The following is a 16,388-nucleotide window of genomic DNA, read 5'->3' as shown; positions in this document are numbered from 1 at the left end:
TCACTACTTTGCACCCATAGCTTCCAGGATAGGCTCCAATCCTCCATGACCCTTAACAGGATATGCTGTTACAGAACATGGATGGATAGGTGGATGGAATTGGAATTGGGATTAAGTTAATCTTTGAGTAAATGACGTGTCCGACAACTTTTTGTTAAATCACAGAATGCTTTCATGGGTTGTATTTGTACGAGATGGAGTGTTGTTTAATGTTATATGATGCTTTGTGACTGTTGTTACATCAGTTAAGATACTGTTTGTACCTAGTGCAGAATTTGGTATTTTACCCTCTCTCTTGGTAACTATGATACTATTTTCTGGTGTTTATCACTAGCTCTCTGGAAATCTGTTTTCTGAATATGAGAAAATATGGAAATAGTTTTCATTATACTGTAGGTGTCATCATATGATGGTGATGAACCATTGATTATAAGAGCCTTTTGAACTGGATGGTTTTTAGAAAGAGACCATGTATCTTAGGACAGGTTGTATAAAAGAGGGGTTTCCATGCTTAGTTTAGGTACAGCGAGGGCTCTTGAACATCAAATCTGAGCAGCACCTTGCTTATTTGCAGGGTAACGAGCTAATCCATCTGTTGGACCAGAGGCCTGTTTGTTGTTTTGTCTAGAGGTGTTCATTGTTCTAATTCGCCCTGTAGGATACAGAAGATAATGTTCTTCAGGGGGCATAATGTTATTCATAAGCACAATTTACCTCTGTTTAATGACTTCTTTGCGATGTAAACAATTAAGCATTTCTCCACAGCTGTGCATTTTTGATGTTCATTTGATTTTAATATGTGTTTTGTAGGTTAGAACCCTCATTTCATTATTAAGTTTTGTATAAACATATTGACAGAATACAGTCTTTTTACATACTTCCACTACAGAATATTGCTGAATTTTTCTGATTGTCTTGCGATTTTGAGTTTGTAAATAATCATTTCCGTAGTATGTTTCCATCTCATTTGATGCCCTGCTACTTTTTAAGTATTTGCACTAAGTACATAAAAACATTATTTATGTGTCTGGGGGAGCCTCTCCTGGAGCTGACACCTTATCGTGGTGCAGGGGTTTGCGTGTTCCAATGATCCCTGGAGCTATGTTGCCCGGGGCTTTATGCCCCTGGTAGGGTCACCCAAAGCAAACAGGTCCTGGGTGAGGAACCAGGCGAAGCTCAAAAGACCCCTTATGATGAATAAAAACATGGGCACACATTTTCCCTCGCCCGGACGCGGGTCACTGGCCCCCCCCCCCCCCCTTGGAGCCAGGCCTGGGGCTGGGGCTCGATGGTGAGCACCTGGTGGCCAGGCCTACACCCATGGGGCCTGGTTGGGCACAGCCCGAAGGAGGCATGTGGATCCCACCTCCAATGGGCTCACCACCTGTAGGAGGGGCCAAAGGGGTCGGGTGCAGTGCGAGTTGGGCAGTGATCGAAGGCGGAGACCTTCTCTGTTGGGGAATGACATTGAGACCTGGAGGGGCGTGATTGGGAGGAACGCCCCCCCCCGATCTGAACTGAGCGGTGCTTTGTTATTGGACCTCTGTGCCCGTCACGGATTGTCCATTCTGAACACCATGTTCAGGCATAAGGGTGTCCATATGTGCACTTGGCACCAGGACACCCTAGGCCGCAGTTAGATGATCGACTTTGTGGTCGTGTCATTGGACACTCGGGTGAGGAGAGGGGCGGTACTGTCAACTGATCACCACCTGCTGGTGGGGGAGGAAGCTGGTCAGACCTGGCAGAGAATATAATGCGGGTCTGCTGGGAATGTCTGGCAGAATCCCTTGTCAGAAGGAGCTTCAACTCCTACCTCCGGCAGAATTTCACCCATGTACCGGGGAAGGCGGGGGACACATGTCCGAATGGGCCATGTTCTGTGCCTCCATTGTGGAGGCGGCTGACCGGAGCTGTGGCCGTAAAGTCGTCGGTGCTGGTGGCAGCGACAATACCCAAACCTGCTGGTGGACACCTCGGATGCCGTCAAGCTGAAGAAGGAGTCTTATTGGGCCTTTCTGGCCTGTGGGACTCCAGAGGGAGCTGATGAGTACCGGCGGGCCAAGCAGAATGTGGCTTCGGCGGTTGCTGAGGCAAAAACTCGGGTATGGGAGGAATTTGGCGAGACCATGGAGAACAACTTCTGGATGGCTTCGAAGAGATTCTGGTCCACCATTTGGCGGCTCAGGGTGGGAAAGCGGTGCAGCATCCACACTGTTTATGGTGGGGATGGTGCGCTCCTGACCTCAGCTCGGGACGTTGTGGATCGGTGGAAGGAATACTTCGAAGATCTCCTCAATCCCACTGACATGCCTACCAATGAGGAAGAAGAGTCTGGGGACTCATCTATCTTTGGAGCGGAGGTCGCTGAGGTGGTTAAAAAGCTCCTTGGTGGCTGGACCCGAGGGGTGGATGAGATCCGCCCAGAGTTTTTCAAGGCTCTGGATGTTGCGGGCCTGTCTTGGTTGACATGCATCTGCAGCATCACGTGGACATCAGAGGTGGTGCCTCTGGATTGCCAGACCGGGGTGGTGGTCCCCCTCTTCATATTTCTCAGCCTCCTTGGTAAGGTCCATTCGGGGGTGCTGGAGAGGAGGGTCCGTTGGATAGTCGAACCTCATTCAGGAGGAGCAGTGTGATTTTTGACCTGGTTGTGGAACAGTGGACCAGCTCTATACTCTCGGCAGGGCCCTAAAGGGAGCGTGGGAGTTTGCCCAACCAGTCTACATGTGCTTTGTGGACTTGGAGAAGGCATTCGACTGTGTCCCTCGGGAAGTATGGGGTGCCGGGCTACCTTATAAGGGCTGTTTGGTCCCTATACGACCGGTGTCAGAGCTTGGTCCGCATTGTCGGCAGTAAGTTGGACTCATTTCCAGTGAGGGTCCAGTGAGCCAGGGCTTCCCTTTGTCACTGATTCTGTTCATAACTTTTATCGACACAATTTCTAGCCGCTGCCAGGGCATTGAGGGTGTCCTGTTTGGTGGCCTCGGGATTTTGCAGATGATGTGGTTCTGTTGGCCTCATCAGACCGTGACCTTCGGCTCTCACTGGAGCAGTTCGCAGCCGAGTATGAAGCGGCTGGGATGAAAATCAGTACCTCCAAATCCGAGACCATGATCCTCAGCCAGAAGTGGGTGGAGTGCTCTCTCCGGGTGGGGGAGGGGGTCCTTCCCCAAGTGGAGGAGTTTAAGTATCTCGGGGTCTTGTTCACGAGTGAGGGAAAGATGGAGCGGGAGATCGACAGGCGGATCGGTGCGGCGTCAGCAGTGATGCAGGTGGCTGCATTGGTATGTCATGGTGAAGAAGGAGCTGAGCCAAAAGGCAAAGCTTTCGGTTTACCAGTCTATCTACGTTCCTACCCTCATCTATGGTTATGAGCTATGGGTAGTGACTGAAAGAACGAGATCGCGAGTACAAGTGGCTGAAATGAGTTTCCTTCGCAGGGTGGCTGGGCTCTCCCTTAGAGATAGGGTGAAGAGCTCGGTCATTCAGGAGAGACTCAGAGTAGAGCCGCTGCTCCTCGAGAGGAGCCAGATGAGATGGCTCGGGCATCTACTTAGGATGCCTTCTGGACGCCTCCCTGGTGAGGTGTTCCAGGCATGTCCCACTGGGAGGAGGCCCCGGGGAAGACCCAGGACACGCTGGAGGAACTATGTCTCTCGGCTGGCCTGGGAACGCCTCGGGATTCCCTTAGAGGAGCTGGATGAAGTGGCCGGGAAGAGGGAAGTCTGGGTTTCCCTGCTGCCCCCGCGACCTGACCTCAGATAAGCGGAAGATGATGGATTGATGGATGGATGGATGGATGGATGAATGGATGGATGTTTGGGGGAGGGGTCCCATTTACACAGATTTTTTTTGTATGTGTACTGTCCTGCCCCAGCGCCTTGCCGGGGTTGACAGCTCATTAATTCCTCTTCAACAAACCACACGGACGACAAGTTTTAGTACACTCTTTATGGTGTCGAAGTCGGGTAAAACTAACAAAACAAATGCAAACATTGAGAATAGGATCCAGCAAAAGAATATAAAACTATCTTAAGTGCCGAGTTTGCTTCGCTACGGAAAAATACTAACATAAACCTACATATGGATCACTTTCTCATTTCATAGTCTTAACTAAATGAACATTAATTTTACTATAATACATAAACATCTCAAACATAAATAATAATCATGAATATATACAGATGATGCCTTCAAGAGTCAATTCGAGATGCTTTCCAGCTCAGAACTACAATTCTCGTACGTATGGCGCCTTTAGAAAGTTCCACTATTACAAACTACCAACTCTAACCAGTAGATGGCACCAGAGAACCATAAACTACAAACATTAAATCTTATCATACTTCAAGGTAAAATGATGCACAAGACAGAACGGTATGAATAGATTTGAATGGTATGGGGAGTCATTAATGGGGGCCTTGACATCCATCTTAATGAGAGCCTCACATGCTCTGCTCATTTAAGCAGACATGTAGCTCTAAATGTCATTGTCCCTCAGGGTTGTGCACCATTCAGAATAGAATTGAAAATGGCCCTGAAATTCCAATTCAGTTTGTGAATCTGAATTGAATTTGAATTGCAGCTGAAAACACGATATTGAACTGCATTTTGAATTTTAATTTAAGGAAGTAGAAATAAAATGAGATTAAATTAAAAAAAATCATATATACTTATATGACAAAAAAAAATGCTAAGCATCCAGGTGGAGTGGTGGAAATGAAACGAATCTGCACATGGTGAAAGGTCATGTGACTGTATTACAATGATTATAATATCCGATTAAAAACAGACAAAAGAGTTGCTGCTGGTCCCATGTCAGTAGGGTGTGGCAATCACCCGGGCCTGGATCCATGTGGCAATGCAGTGCGGAAAGAAGCCGTACAACCAGAGTATCCTCTCCTGCGGCAAGTCGGCCCACAGCTGTTGTAACTGACCCTCAAGAGTTAACATCCGAGCTGATCCCATGCATGTTCAGTTGGGGAAAAAAATCGGGGGACCTGGCTGGCCACAGGAGGACCTCAACATGACGCAGGCAGTCCATAGACACAGGTGCTGTGTGTGGATGGGTGTTGTCTTGGTGAAAGACTGTACCAGGGTGCTGTCTTAGGAGGGGTAAGACATGCAGACACAGGATATCACTGTGCTGTCAGGCTCAGTGCCTATGGCTCCCCACACCATGACGCCAGGAGTTATGCCAGTGTGTCTCTCCACAACATTGGCAGGATTGGTCCTCTCCCTTTGGTGCTGCCATACACACACACAACGGTTTTGCATGGTATTGCAGAACCGAGATTCATCGCTGAACATGGTACGACGTGACTCGTCATCAGTCCATACCTCCCGGTTACGGCTCCACTCCAAACGCAGCTGTCTCTATGCTGGGGTTACCGGCAGCCTCCATCCGCATGGGATGGTGAACCCGTAGTCTGGCTGACGGCAGTCGATGAGACATGGTGTGGTATGACACAGGGTGTTGCAAAGAGCCCAAAACCTGTGTCTGAATGGCAGGCGCAGATGTCATGGGGTTCAGTAATGCTTGGCGCACAATACGACAATCCTCTCTTGGTGTGGTCTATCTTGGGCGAATAGAACCTTCACAACATGTGTTGGTGCCTTCACGTGTTCATTGGTTCCAGCATCAGGCGACTGTGACATCAGCATGCCCCACAGGCAATTGCATGATACGACCACCCGGCCTCATACAAACCCACAGTGCGACCCCTGTCAAACTCCGTCAAGTGCTGGTAATGCTGTCTAATGTGTCCACGAGGCATCCTCTGTGTCTGGTGACTAGACCTGCCAGATCCTTGAAAATCGAATTATTTACATTCCCATCAATGTACCAAATTACATCCAAATCAGACCCTTACTTCTGGGTGCTTAACTGTGTGTTTGTGTGTGTGTGTGTGGTGCAGGTGCAGCTTGTAACAATACAGCTTAATATTTCAATATGAAGTGCACACAAAAATCTTAATATACACAGCACATCATTGTTATAAAAATGTCATGTTATTCAGATAGAAGGAATGCCACATTCCCAGTCAGAGCACTTTCATCCCTGTGTGAGCAGCAAACTGAGAGCAGCGTGCAGGATTCTGCAGGACCCCTCCCATGCTCTGTTCCCAGAGTTTAAATGGCTTCCCTCAGGATGACGGCCTCGCTGTCCCGGCTGCAGGACACAGAGGAGGAGAGCCACCTTTGTTCCTTAGTTATCCGCTGTCCCGGCTGCAGGACACAGAGGAGGAGAGCCACCTTTGTTCCTTAGTTATCCGCTGTCCCGGCTGCAGGACACAGAGGAGGAGAGCCACCTTTGTTCCTTAGTTATCAGCTGTCCCGGCTGCAGGACACAGAGGAGGAGAGCCACCTTTGTTCCTTAGTTATCCGCTGTCCCGGCTGCAGGACACAGAGGAGGAGAGCCACCTTTGTTCCTTAGTTATCCGCTGTCCCGGCTGCAGGACACAGAGGAGGAGAGCCACCTTTGTTCCCAGGGCCGTTTAGCTCCTCAATTCATAGACTTATCTCCCCCCCCCCCCCGCCTCCCTGCACTAGAACCCGTCATTCATTCTGCATTTGAGCCCCCCCATGCCCACTAACAATTACTCCCTTTATATATTGATCAGTTCTTATCTACCTGATTGACCGCAATTTTGCACAGCATCTTCTAAATACTGTTGCACTTTACTGTACGTCACTGTGTCCTTCTTCAACTGCCCTGTGTGCCTTTGATTGCCCCTCGGAGAGACAAATAAAGTTATTTGAATTGAATTGAATTGAATTGAATTGAATTTGAAGTGTCACCTGTCATTTTGTGTTCCATGGTGGAAGGGTACGTCATACAGTCATACAAGTAACCGTGTCACAACCCAATCCATGTGACAACCAACATACAGTCACAAGAAAAGCTACTGCAGACTCCTCACAAATGCCAACACACATAAACAGGTAAATATGAAAAAAAATAAAAATTTGCCCTTAGATTTGGAGGGCTGACACAAACCAAATACATATTGGTAAAATAGGCTAAAACAGTCACACAATTTTTATCTTGCAATTGCAAGAGGCAGAGTGGTGGCTCTGAGGCTAGGAATCTGTGCCAGACATCGGAAGGTTGCTGGTTCAAATCCTGTGAATTCCTGGAGTGATCCTATTCCATTAGGCCCTTGAGCAAGGCCCCTAACCTGCAATTGCTTCATCCTGGGTATGACATTAATCTAAATACAGTCCTATAAGGCGGTCATCCAACTTACTGGGAAATTCAGGGGTTGGTGGCAGTATTGGCACTCCAGCCACCGGAAAAAAGCTCATACTGGTCCATTTGTACTAGTGTGGTGTGGAGGTATCACTTGATGCATGGCTGCACTCAGGTTCTCATCCCAGAGGTGGTTTGTCGTGTGCTGGGTGCAGCAACACTGTCAGCGCATGCTCCTTACCTCTAATCCAGATTAGAGCTTTTAAGCTTCCAAGTCAGAGTATGCCTTGCTCTGTCTCTATTGCCTGTATCCACTTTCGTCCCCTTAAAGGCTGTATTTCTCCGCCGTCCTTGTGTGTGAGTGAGTTTGTTCTCATTCACTGTTTTATCACTGATCTTTTAAGGATCATGCAATTTAACAGTTACTTTCAGCAAGTTAAAAATTGATCTTTGTTATCCGCCTCATGATCTCTTCGCCACTCAAGCATCACAATATTTTATTTATTCGACCTGCGACATGTCTATAATGCATTATTGAATCTGGACAGTAGCTCGATGGATGGATGGATATATTGGTTATGGATTGAATTTTCCATGCATGCGGAAGTTTTGGTACTTTTTTTTTTTTTTTTACAGTGCACGTAACATTTCTGCTCCATTCTTTTTGGAAACCAGTAAAAATGTGGGCAGGTTCTCAAAAGGCATCAAGCAAGAATCTGCAGTGACATCAGTGGAAACGAAGTAAAACCGACCCCAGAGTGTCAGGGTTGGAACGCACATCTTATCCACTCTGATCCAGAACACAGGTTCCCCACAGGCCTGGGGGCTGAGCCCAGTGCTGTTCCCCCAAGACCGCACCCTCACAAAACCATCAAATACCACTGTGAAATCTGCTCATGACACAACGGTCGTCTCAGTTGACGATGAGGCAGCCTATAGGACGGAGGTGACACACCTGTCTGAGTGGCGCACTGATAAAATCCAGATTATAAACAGCACTAAGACAAAGTAAAACATCATAGACTTCAGGAGAACAAAGACAACATTCACCTCCCCTACATTCATGGTAACAAAGTGGAACGAGTGAAGAGCGTAAAGTTCCTGGGAGTTTATGAACCGCACATGTTTGCCAGGTTCCCGTTCACGTGTACGAGCACTCTATGCATTTTACGCGATGCAGTTTAACTGCGGGTTCTTGCAAAATATATAGAAGGCCACGAGAGTGGGTATTTCTGAGCTCCGAAACACGTCTGCAGTGCTGTGTCTATTTTCCCCATTTATTTGGGGGAAAGTAAAATAAAGTATTAAAACTATTTTTATTTATTTATGTATTATGTATTTAAAGTATTTTACTTTATTTCATTTTATTTTTTGTATTTTGTTTTTATTTTAATTTTAAATTATCTCCACTTTTATAATGCATGTTAGGCAAGTTTCAAAGACTAATAACTGAAATAAGTTTCAATAACTGTGGAAAACAACAGGATAGTTCTGCTCTCAGTTTCATCATCTTACTTTAGGCTGCTTAACTGATGTCTCGCATTCTGATACTTACACAACTCTTACCAGATCGGCAGATGCAGCCAATTTTGTGATGCACCATATTCTGTATTGTACTGCACTTCATTTACTGACAATTAAAAATAGCATCTCCACCCGTCTTGTATAATGCGGGATCGTCTCGTACTGGAACATAAAATGCTCCTTACCGTATTATACTGGACCCATCCCGTATGAAAAGGAACGGCTGGCAAACCTATTTTCAATTGTCAGTAAGTGTAAGAATGCTGGAGATAATGAGACGACAGCTGTCTTAAGTGCGTAAAGACAATGAACATGTCTTTTTAAAGATCCACTAAGCACATTGTTGCCTATAAATGAATGGTACATTAAGTGAATTGTTACTTGTCCAGGAGCCACACTTGGGTCACAGAATCTGATGAGATCGGTGTTAATTGGTCACCCCTTTGACGAAGATAACCTGAACACCCCAGATATGAAATCTTTCCAGATTACAATTTTTATTTATAATGATGGCCCTTTAGTGTTTTTGATTGCCATGTCCTTGATTTTCCCTAGTTGCTTTGGGGTCACAAGATCTGACGACTGCTGTCAAATAGCGTGACCCGTGTGCCATGATTCATCTTCTGTCATGAATCCGGGCGTGTTTGGCCCCTGGGCGTGGCATTGTGCAGGCGGGGAACAGGAAGTGGACGACCCACTGGCGGCGGGCAGGCAGGAAAGGTACAAAGAATTTTGAGAAGAAGTATACTGATTTCAAATATTTAGCTAGTTTCAGCTTCATTTGACGGAATCTAAAGAGACATTTGGGTGGAGAGTTTTGCTGGACCTGGAAACACTGCAGAACCCGCTGGAATCATCGATTTCCCTATAAGCGTGAGTTAACTTTCACTCTTCTGCTGTTTGAGCTTTTTGGTTTTTAAATGTCTTCGTATAATATATTCGCATTTGTATATAAAGAGAACCGGACACAATCGCAGATGACATGTATAACAGGTTAGAGCGATAAGGCTGCTATGATTGTTGCGTAGATTAATGCCACATGTTGTGCACGCCTTGCAGCGGTTGTGTGGAATTATATTTCTGTTTGTGAGTCCAGTTTACGTGAGTGGTTGTTTTTCGGTCGGCGTGAGTGCTTGTCTGTCCTTCTTAATGAACAGCACGAGTGTTACCGAATCGTAACACACGTGTCGCATGAGCGGCCATTTCTGTCCTCGTAGCCTCGCGACAAACATCCGCGGCGCCATATTATCGAACGGAAGTAAAGCGTCGTTTTGTAAACATCCAGGTCAAATTGTACGACTAAATGACATGTGATGAAAAAGCAAAGCTCACGATTTATGTCCGCACACATCCGATACTCGGGTGTTACTTGACTGCTCACACTACAGGAGCAGTATGAACACGTCGGACTCCCGTACCCAGAACTGTAAACGTCGAAAAAGAAGCAGCAGAAGAAGGAGAAACCCGCATCAGTGGCGATGCTCACCAAAGCGAAACGTGCTGCTTTGTTCATTTGTGCAATTTTGTGCACAGAAGAATCCAAAAAGAGGTACAGGCGTGTATGGACACGAAGATGGCTAGGAAGACGTGGACAATACGACCTGTCCATTTTACAGCGAGAAGTGGAGGAAAGCAGCGATAGATACATTACATTGAATATAGCCTGATACTCACACAGAACAAATGCAAACAGTAACATACCTGCTTGTTCTTGCTTGTTTGCTTGTTCAGGCCAGTTATGTTGTGTTTATTCAAGTGCAATTTATCACATCCTTAAATCTCAATATTGTGTTCAGTCTGTAGCACATAAGATTCCACCACCAATCAGTTTCTGACAACTGCCTATAATAACATTAAACACTTATTCTGCCTTGCTGTATTAATATGTTTTATGTAATTAGATGGATTTGAAGGGTTTTCTGGACCTTCTTAGAATGTCTGTGGAGGACTTCGGTTTCCTCCTGGAGAGGGTAACTCCACATATCATAAAGAACGGTGATCAGCCCCAAGGACAGGCTTTCAGTTACAGTACAGCTTCTGGCAATAGGCAAGTGTGCACACATATCTAATCTAATTTCTGAGTACTTCAGTTCTGTGTTCGCACATGCTCAGTGAGGACAACCCACTCAGGTTGAAGTTAGTCGGCTCATGGCTCTGCTTCCACAGTGCGAAATCCCCACGACCGGCAGCCAAAATTTCAAGCAGGTTTGATTTCCTCACAATCATTCGTTGTATTACATACTTTCTATCCAATCAGGGCGATTTGTTTCTAGTCATCGTTTTAATTTAGTCTTTGCATACAGTCAGCCGTTCAGTCAGAATAGCTAGTATGTATTAACTAGTCATAAAAATGTCCAAATAAATATAAAGTAAAATACACACTATGTTGGCAAAAGTATTAGGACACCTGCTTTTATACACGGATGAACTTTGACATCCCATTCTTAATACATCGGCTTTAACCTTCTGGGGTCTCGGGGTAGGGAACACACTTTCACTGACTGGAGGAAGGTCACACATTTCATTCAATATCATAAACTTAATTCATGGCAAATACATTATTATATATTTTTTCTTATATATTTGTTTTGGCATTAAACTCATCTTGATCTTAGTGTACTTTGTAAATATGTCAGACTTATGTGAAGTTTGTAATTTGACATCAAAGTACAATATAGACATTTCAAAATGCAGTTTGGAACACTTGCAGGAACCTTATAAAAGTACATAGTAAGCAATGGTGGAAGTTTGTTTTGATCCCAGATGTCTGATCACCAAAGTCTTGGCTACATGAAGATGACTAAGTGGTATAGTTGCAACATTCAGTTGGATAAATAAATAAGAAAACCCTAATTCGTGTCACTATTTCTGGGCTCCTGCCATTGAATATGTAGGAGCTCGCATGTGTATGAATGAGCCATTCACACATGGCCACCCCCCCCCCCCACCTTTTACTTTTTTGGCGCTGATGGGGATGTATCTGGATGGCGTTTCACCATTGCGTTGTTCATGAAATACACGCTAATGCCGCTCTTTAGAATGTGAATAGCGATCTTCAGGTGAGGGCGGCGCTACATGCCCCCAATGCAGGTAAAACAAAGTAACTTGACATGGTTTACTTTTTACCTGTTTAACTTAATTAAAAAAAATTTAATACTTCCGACAATGGACGTTTTGAAGAGAAGTTAGATTACGGATTTAGTCAGTGTTTTTTTTTCATGTTTCCAGAATAAGATTTCAGTGAGTTATGAACTGAAATATACAACGAAGATTTCCAGCATCACCGACAATGCCGTTGACCCCAGAGGGTTAATATGGAGTTGGCCCACCTTTTGCAGCTACAACAGCTTCAACTCTTGGGAAGGCTGTTCACAAGGTTTAGGAGTGTGTTTATTGGAATTTCTGACCATTCTTCCAGGAGAGCATTTGTGAGGTCAAGCACTGAAGTTGGACGAGAAGGCCTGGCTCAGAGTCTATGCTCTAATTCATCCCAAAGGTGTTCTATCGGGTTGAGGTCAGGGCTCTGTGCAGGTCAGTCAAGTTCCTCCACACCAGTCTCTCTCATCCATGTCCTTATGGACCTTGCTTTGTGTACTTGTGCGCAGTCATGTTGGAACAGGAAGGTGAGGTCGGGGAGGAGGCGCTGATGCAGTGTGTTGCCAGCCAGCAGATACACGGTCCAGTCCCACCCTCCGGAAATGGCCATTCATCTGCCGCAGCCAGGTGTTACGTGGGCGTCCTATTGGCCGGGTCCAGCCGCTTTGCTAGTCGGAATACCCTCAGGGAAATGCGCTCCATGGCCACAGTGCTGTATCTGATGCTGATAATGCAGATAATGTGCCTCATTCAGGATTCCTCTAGCCACCACTCATTCAACACAAAGTCAAACCAGCGGTACCCAAGGATTCTCCGAAGAGACACAGTACCGAAGGATTCCAGCCTCCATCTCAGCTCACTGGATAGCGTCCATGTCTCACAGCTATCCAGCAAGACAGAGAGGATCAGGACTTTTACTTTTGTCCTCTTGCAAAGATATGGGGAATGCGACACACCCCTTTCCAGCGACCTCATGACCCCTCATGCTCTTCCAGTCTGTCTGCTGATTTCATAGGAAGAATCACCAGAGACATGAATGTCGCTGCCGAGGTAAGTGAATCTTTTGACAAGGTCGACATTCTCCCCGCAGACAGACACACTACTGATGGCTGTGCCCAAGAAGTCATTAAATGCTTGAATCTTGGTCTTTAACCAGGACACTCACAATCCCAGACACTCAGACTCCTCACTTAGTCTCTCAAGAACCCCGATCAGAGCCTCCATTGACTCCGCTAAGATCACAGCATCGTCGGCAAAGTCAAGATCAGTAAATCTTTCTTCACCAACGGATTTCCAACAGCTGCTGGACCCCACGGACCTGTCCAACACCCAGTCCATACAAGCATTGAACAGAGTAGGAGCAAGAACACACCCCTGGCGAACCCCAGAATCAACTGGGAAGAACACAGAGGTTCTCCCTCCACTCTGCACAGCACTCGCAGTACTAGTGTACAGGCCGGCCATGATGTCCAGCAACTTTGGGGGGATCTCGCAAAGTCTCAGCATGTCCCACAGGGGAACTCAGTCATCTGAGTCGAACGTTCTATGAAAATCGACAAAGTCTGCAAAGAACCTCTGCCGATATTTGCTCTTGTGCTTGATGAGAACCCTCAGTGTAAGGATACGGTCGATGGTAGACTTCTTAGGTGTAAAACCTGAATGCTCCAGTCGCTGATAGATGAGATTTTTCAAGTGGGAGCAATAGCAAACAGTGCCTTTGGGTGTTTTTTCTTTCTAACACTGAAACAAACATGAAGTAAAAAACATTACACACACAAACACACACACAGCCACTAAAGACTATTTTTCTATGGATTAATCTATCGATTAATCTAACCAATTAATCAGTAAAATAATAAATAATAATTAAGTGTAATGAGCCTAGGTACAAAGCTAGCCAGAAGTCACCAGCCCAGTGCGAAGTATTGCGCTGATGATTAGAAGCCTTGCTAAGCACTTTCTTGTCGATTGTCTCTTCCTGCTACCTGACCCCGCCTGTTTGCCTCGTGTCCTCTCATTACCCCTCTCTCTATCCCGTTCCAGACCTGATCCCGCACCTGATCCCTCTACCCTGCCTGCTCCGGCTCGTCTCCTTCCCGTGCCCTTGTGTATTCCTGTCCAGTGCCTCCTTGTAGGACTGACCCCCCGGCTTACGACTTCCCTGCCTGTTTTTCAACCTTGTCTCTCGCCTATTCCTTCTGGTGCCTCAGTTCGGTTTTCATTGATAAAGCGCCTCTCGGCTTGCATCCCTGGATCCGGCTTTCTCTGTTCTGGTTCTCCTGACACCAAGTTTCCTCCAGAAAATCAAACAGACCATTTAATTTAGTTTATAACGGTGTTATTGCAAGGTTTTACGTAATGGATGTAGGCTTTTCGGCACTATACAAATATTATTTTCGCTCACAATTCGATAAGCAAATTAGTAGTATGCCTATAATATTAATGAGATGCGTATTGTGATGTTCTGAAGTTAGTAATCTGCTTAAATTCTGCGTATCCTTATGCTTATTAAACTCAATTAGCAGAGCACCCCATGCTATTGTTTTGGTTAATCAAAGAAGTGATAAACACTGAAGTGGCGGTGAACCTAGACTTACCAACTACAATAACTTTTAGAAGAGGACGTATTGTGGATAAACAAGGTAAATAAATGCTGGTGTTGTAGTGCTAACACATTTTTTTTGTAAATATAGTTGTAATTGTTATATCAGTTCACAAATTATTTTCCTTTTAGTGTTCATTTTCCCTGCCTCAGATACATCTACGTGCACCGCTTTCAAGACATCTGAGCACATGGGGTCCGAGGGGCCTGGGGCGGACTTTCCCATCATTGAGGCTGAAGTTGTCAGGGTGGTTAAAGAGCTCCTTGGCGGCTGGGCCCCGGGGGTGCATGATGGATGTTGGGGGGCTGTCATGGCTGACACGTCTTCTCAACAGTGCTGGCCTGGCTGTGGAACACTGGACCAGCTTTATACCCTTGCGAGGCTACTGGAGGGGGGCTGGGAGTTTGCCTATCCAGTCTACATGTGTTTTGTGGATTCTGACTGGGTTCGCTGAGGTGCTCTGTGGGGGGTGCTTCAGGAGTACGGGGTTCGGGGCCCACTACTGTGGGTGATTTGGTCCCTGTATGAACGGCGCAGAAGGTTGGTCCGCATTGCCGGTAGTAAGTCAGACGTGTTCCCAGTGCGGGTTGGTCTCCGCCAGGGCTGCCCTTTGTCATCAGGCCTGTTTGTAATATTTATGGACAGGATTTCTAGGCACAGTCAGGTGTTGAGGGTGTCCAGTTTGGTGACCTCAGGATTGCGTCGCTGCTTTTTGTGGATGACGTGGTGTGTTCAGGGGCGGTTGGCAGCTGAGTGCAAAGCCTTCTATATATTTATGACTGATCCAAAAAAATGTACAGGTTGGGTGGGGACATGGGTGATGAAAGGACAATTGGGCGGCAAAACAGATAAAGTTTTGAGAAGCACTGTTATACATGAGGGGCTGCGATCGCAATGAAGTGACACTACTGCCAGTGAGAGGAAAATTTTGGGACATTTTAAGCATTCGCCACTTGAGTAAACACTCCCGGCAGATATTCAAATTCCATCCATCCATTTTCCAACCTGCTTATCCTACTGGGGCGTGGGAGGTACAGAGCAATGGGCACAAGGCAGGGAACAACCCAGGATGGAGGGCCAGCCCATCGCAGGGCACACTCACACACCATTCACTCAGACATGCACACCTACGGGCAATTTAGCAACTCCAATTAGCCTCAGCGTGTTTTTGGACATCTTTGGGGGGAAACCCCACGAGGACATGGGGAGAACATGCAAACTCCACACACATGTGACCCAGACGGAGACTCAAATCCGGGTCCCAGAGGTGTGAGACAACAGTGCTAACCACTGCACCACCATGCCATCCCAGATATTCAAATTGAACTGCAAATTCCTCAAACATGCTCAAAACAAGATGTACAAATAAGGAGGAACAGTACGTTTCCTAGCAGCCTAATTAAAGATCTTTGGCATACATTTTTTCATTTTAACGAGTATTTTTCATTTAACTTTTAAACTAGTATTTTACTACTTCAAAAATTATTAAAGTAAAAATAAAAATTATATCTTTTAAAATATTAAAATAAACAGAGCTCTTGTATCAGAATCTGTATCCGCATTGGCAGTTGTGTATTGGAATCGGATCAGAACTGAAAAACTGGATCGACCCATAGCTAGTGGTAAGCATAAGCTTTTATAGAATTGGATGTATCCAGTATATTTGCCTTTTTCTTTTCACTTGTTTCCTCGAAAGAAACAAGAAAAGCTTGTTCTCATTGCTGCTGGTGCTTGTCAGTGAACCTGCTCTTCCACTGTCAAAATACTGTCTCTTGAAGTTCTCCTCTTGTAATTCCACTTCCTTATCCTTATGCTGAGGGTGATTTCTTTGAAGGTGTCAGTGTAATTTTTTCATTTTAAAACTTCCGTTACATACTACCTCTCTGCATAAAAAACATTGAGGACGTTCCTCCCCATTTCATAATGTTAGTGAAACCAACTGAAATACACTACATTGGCAAAAGTATTGGGAC

The sequence above is a fragment of the Brienomyrus brachyistius genome, chromosome 4, assembly GCF_023856365.1.
Source record: "Brienomyrus brachyistius isolate T26 chromosome 4, BBRACH_0.4, whole genome shotgun sequence".
Taxonomy (NCBI): Eukaryota; Metazoa; Chordata; class Actinopteri; order Osteoglossiformes; family Mormyridae; genus Brienomyrus; species Brienomyrus brachyistius.
The sequence above is the reverse complement of the archived record's forward strand: the minus strand, read 5'-3'. Positions refer to the sequence as shown.